We start from the raw sequence: 5,291 nt of genomic DNA on the forward strand, positions 1-5,291 counted from the left end.
TAACATCGATAACAACCAACAGAGAAAACTGTGCAACATATATTTGTATAGCAAATATATTGTAACACCAGCTCTCTCTCTCTGAAACCAGTTTTAAGTCCCTTGTTTCCAATGGCAGCAGAGTGGGTTCAGTATTAGTGAACAAAGGCAATGTCTGCCCAGTGATCCTCCCCAATACTGCACCGGTGAGCACATCACAGAAGTAGAGAAGAGGGAAAACCAAGGTTACAAACTATGGTTTAGTTTCCTATTGGCTACTCTACTTTATCAGGCTAGGGACAGAAGTTACACACAAACTGGTTTAAGTGATCAGAATCTGGTTTAAACCTGTAATAGAACAGAAGTTCAGTGCACATAAACTATTTTAAAATGGCTGAAACTGGTTTAAGATAAACCTGGTTGAATGTAGTATCAGACTTAACTCATTTGGGTCAAACCAGTTTATGAAGCTTCTGTCCCAGACCCCTTCTTGGGTCAAGTTAAATCACAGTCCCACAGCACCCCAGAATACTATCCAGTCCTGGGCTGGGCTGGGGTGTCTGCTCCTGCAGAAAAGTGGGGAGGGGATGGGGGCGTAGAGAGAGCCAAGGACTGTGCCCCCTAGGCAAACCCTGGCTGCAGTCTGGGGCCAGGGAGCTGTGTGTGTGTGTGTGGGGGGGGGGGGGTTAAACCCCTCTTTTCCCAAGTACAGAGCTGTCTTGCCCTGCTACTTACTTGAAATTACTTTTGGTTGCTACTGTGGACTGCAAATCCCAGAGACATGTGGAAGCAGGAAGAGGAAGTGATAAGCAACCCTGCAGAGTCCTGCTTCTATGTAAATCCCAGAGACCTTGGGGGCAGCAGAAGAGGAAGTGCCAGACAGCCATGATCTAGCACCCCCCAGCTTCTAGCATGAGCAAATGCAGGCATGTGGCTGCATTTCCTGAATCAAAGGTAAATGCGTGTCTAGTTATTTCCCAGTTTAGTCTTTGCAGCTTAGATTAACCTGCAAAGACTGAATAGATTCAGCCTCAGGCTTTTTTGACTGTACTTAGCCTCCGTGTTTGCTTTCTTTTTTTTTTTTTTGCAGGCTTCTGGAGATTTGCATTCTACTCCATCCAAATCACTGTGCAAATCTAAGTTAACCTTGAAAAAGATGTACCCTTCTCAGCTGAATATAAATGTTAAAAAAATGGAGTTTGTTCTAACACAATTTAAAGAGTTTTCTTCCAGATCTGCTACTTTTAATAACCAATTTACAGTATTTTCTTCCTGCAGATATTACCAAGCAGAAGATGGACAAAGTAGACAGATTTTAAACACTGAGAATGCTTTGGCTTTACTCAAAAAAGAACTGGTAAGTGCATTTGAACAATTATTAAGTTGAGGAGTTTTGGTTTGGGTATATTGCTGCTGAAGTGAATTGGATTACCCCAAGTTTCTCTGTTAGAAGTTGAGAACAAATTAGTCCATAATGAGCAAGCTTTCTATACTTGCTGTCAGACAGAAAATGTATGTCCACGGTCATGTAATTGCTTTCAATATGAATAATCATTCACCAGGTCAACACATGCATTGGTTAGTGATTATTTGCAGTTCTGTAATTGTTCCAATTCCTTACTTAACACTTACCAGCAATTCATCTTGAATATTAATGAACAATGTACAAATTGATTCTCAAAGAAACAGGAAGATTAACAGGAACTATAGGATTTTTTTCCTTCAGGGAGGTCTGACAAAGTACATCTTGAATAGTGCAACATTTAAAACTTTAGCTGCTAGGGACAAGGACTATGCACATGCATGCATGCCAAATCTTTTATTTGGGCCTTTGTATGCTACCTCAATATAAATAAATAATAATCAGCAATGCATATAGATCTTTTCCTTTTGCAGATGCTAGACAGTAATCTTTAGGTTAGGTACACTAGTGAATAGCCTTTTTTAAAAAAACAAGAGCTGTTTGTATTTAACATTTGCAATCCTATGGTGAACATTGTAGTGACAATCATTCATCAAAAGAATTCATTACAGAGCTCATCAACCATCTTACTGCTGCATATGACACTCATTCTTGAGACTTTGGAGTGGCTTTCCTGTCCATCAGTAGTCTTGAGAGTGAAATTGCAGTTCTGAAGCATAAGCATAATAAAGCTGATGAGCATTTTGTCAGGTATTATTTGAAGGAGCTTGATCTGACAAAATAATCATCAGTTTTATTGTGTTTATGCTTCACAACTGCAATTTCACTCTCAGGACCACTGATGGACAGGAAAGCTGCTCTAGATGTCTCAAGAATGACATCCTACAAGGCTCAGTACTTTATCTGTTGCTTGTCAACATGTACATCGTCAACCTGCCTGGCACCCAGTCCAAGAAGTATGGCTATGCCAATGACTTGGCTCTCACTAAATCAAACAAGTAATGGGAAGCCACTGAATCCACTTTGACATCAGACATGAATATCCTTGATGACTACTTCCATAAGTGACATCTGTAGCTCCACCTTGCTAAAGCAGTTGCAACAGCCTTCCACCTAAATAACAACAAAGCGAAGAAAGACATAAAATTCATAATTGGTTCAAGTCAGAGACTTGAACATTGTCACACGATCGCTTATCTAGGAGTCAAGTTGGACCAGATCCTTACCTAGTGGCAGCATCTAGAAGGGGTCCAGGATATGGTTAAGGAGGAGGGTTAAGGTTAGCAGAGGAGCTCTCAATCCATTGCCTTGTTGGTACCACCTAGGGTGAAAGTTTCCAGGCATTTCTCACCTCTGCTTTGCCACTTACATATGTTCCTGCTCAGTACTGTACACCAGTATGGGGCTGAAGCATGCACACTAAGCTTGTGGATTCCAGCCTTAACAGTGTCATGAGTACAATCACTAGATGCTGACTCCAATTGACTGCTTACCAGTCCTCTGAGGCATTCCACCCCCTAACATTGGAGACAAGCTGGAACCCTGGCCCTAGGTCTCAAAGCCCAAGATCCAAACCATTCTCTGCACTCCAGCCTAGTAGCCAGAAGCCAGAAAACCAATTACCACCTAAAGTCTCAGAACCCATTCTCCACTCGGGCCAATAAGTTCATCGAATCTCCAGGTGGCATGTCACCCACAGCATGGACCACCCACAGCGGAGCAGGGAATATGCTGCACAAGAACTGCAGCTAAAGAACTTAATCCCTAACACCAACTTCTGGCCCTCAGGGTGGCAGCTGCCCCACAGGACCTGGACTGCTCTTAAACATCTCAGAACAGGCGTTGGACGGTTTAAGGCGAGCATGCACTCTTGGAGCTCTCCAACAATGCTGGCTGCAGCCGTGGTGCTCAATCTCAGATGGCCACCCACATCATATATGAATGCCCTTTCAACCCTCCTTTGGGTGCCTGAGGTCTTATTGACATTGACCATTCTGCTGGTTGCTGACTTTCTGGCCCTCATGCCTCTGACACATGAGTGTGGTGACACTCACTTCATCATCATCATCATCATCAAAAGAATGATTTTCTGTGAATCTGTTTTCCTTTAAAAACATCCAGAGTGGCTAGTCAGACATATTTAATGAGAAAATGTCAATATGGCTGTAAAAGAATTAAAGAAATAAAGATTAAGGGTGATTTGTATTTGAAAAACTACTACTTGTTTCTGCCAACCTAACGTCTCTGTTGTCTGGCAGGTTTCAGCCTTTTCACTTTGCAAATGAGAAATTATTTCCTCCCCTAAAATTTATTTGTCTGAGTTTCAATCAGCAGTCAGCATAGAAGACCAGAAACTAATGAGAAGCACAGCACTCTAGTACAGAAAGCAAGCATGCTATATCTCCTTAAAATCTCCTAATAGTCTTGCTAGCTGAAGGCCAGATTCTGCCACACTATGTTAAATGGTAATCTTACTCCACAAGTAGCTCTATTGATTTCAAATCTGTGTGACCAATCCTCACTTGATATAAAGCAGCTTAGTTCTATTGATTTCAAGTAAGATATACTGATTTATATCACTTGAGTAGTCTTATTGGTTCAGATCAAGGAGCATAGTACTACTTAATGGATGCATGTACACATGCCTATTAATGTGCAGCAATAAACTCCAGCACACATTGCTCTGGAGTTTATGGTGCTGGGCACACATGTGCATATTCACCCAGGATAGCAGCATGTTGAGCCAGAGCAGAGCAGGCCTGGCTGGCAGAGGGTATGGGGAGGTCAACCTGCCAGTCCAAGGCTGCTCTCCGCAGCAAAATGTGCTGTGGAAGAGCTAGCTAGGGCACAAAGGTGCTTCAGCGAAGGGCTAGCCAGCAGGGAGCCCCTTCATGGAAGCACCCTTGTGCCCCAGCTAGCTCCTTCAGTGTCTAACGTGTGCACTACTGCGGAGTTTTTTACTTCACAACAGGATAGTACTTGTATTTACAAGTATCAGCCATCTTTGTATTGTATCAGCCAAGTATTGTATCAAACACCTTTGTATATACCAGCACTATCCTGGTGCCAAGTAAATTAGTTTTCTCCAGCCTAATAGGGTTGCACATGTAGACACCCAGATAGTTCCTGTGTAGCTAATTAGTCAACACTGCAGTAAACATCTTGTGTAGACCTGCCCAACATTTACATGAATGGCAAAATATGGGCCTGTGTTTGAACTTTGTAAGTTTTGTCACAAAACTCTTTTTTTTGCATAAAGAAGTGAAATGAGGTACAGAATCATAATTTCAATATAGACTCACAAATTTCGAAGCAAGAAGGACCATTAGATTATCTTCTCATATCTCATGTATAACACAGGCCCTAGAATTTCATCCAGTTCAACCTGCACTGAGCCCAATAACTCATGTGGGATCCCTCTTAGAAAGGCAAACAGAAGTGATTTGAATGTTTTAAGAGGTTTGAATATTTCAACCACTTCCCAGCAGTTAGTTTCAATGGTTAATTACACACACCTTCATGGGTAGATCTAAAAATTTGAACAGAGTGGTGCACATGGTGAGGTGTATCCTCACATATAAAACAACGTAGATTTTTCTCCAGTTAAAAATAAACTAGAAGCTTTACTAATACGCTAGGGGCCAAAGGCTGTTGTGGAGTTCAATTGGTAGAACATCAAGTCCATTGAAAAGAAGAGGGTCATTAATACCTGTGGATGAAGAGTTTAGAAGGGGCTGGGTAGATTACAATGAGCCATGAAGTCAAGTGACTCCCCTCTGCACTGCCTGGCTAGAAATGCTGCCAGACAGTTGATTTTAAACTTTGGGTGGAACAGGGATTAAAAGAAGAGTGCAAGTACACCAGTGTACCCCTCCCTGGATTCATCCCT

The 5,291-nt window shown here is 42.1% G+C and overlaps 1 long non-coding RNA gene across 1 annotated transcript; it reads left to right on the forward strand.

The window, feature by feature from the left end:
• Nucleotides 1-813: 813 nt before the first annotated feature.
• LOC132249061 (uncharacterized) lies at nucleotides 814-4,001 on the forward strand. Its single transcript, XR_009460447.1, has 3 exons — nucleotides 814-933; nucleotides 1,258-1,336; nucleotides 3,191-4,001. It is a non-coding gene; the product is annotated as an uncharacterized LOC132249061 (long non-coding RNA).
• Nucleotides 4,002-5,291: the final 1,290 nt, after the last annotated feature.

Source organism: Alligator mississippiensis, chromosome 3, assembly GCF_030867095.1.
Source record: "Alligator mississippiensis isolate rAllMis1 chromosome 3, rAllMis1, whole genome shotgun sequence".
NCBI lineage: Eukaryota > Metazoa > Chordata > Crocodylia > Alligatoridae > Alligator > Alligator mississippiensis.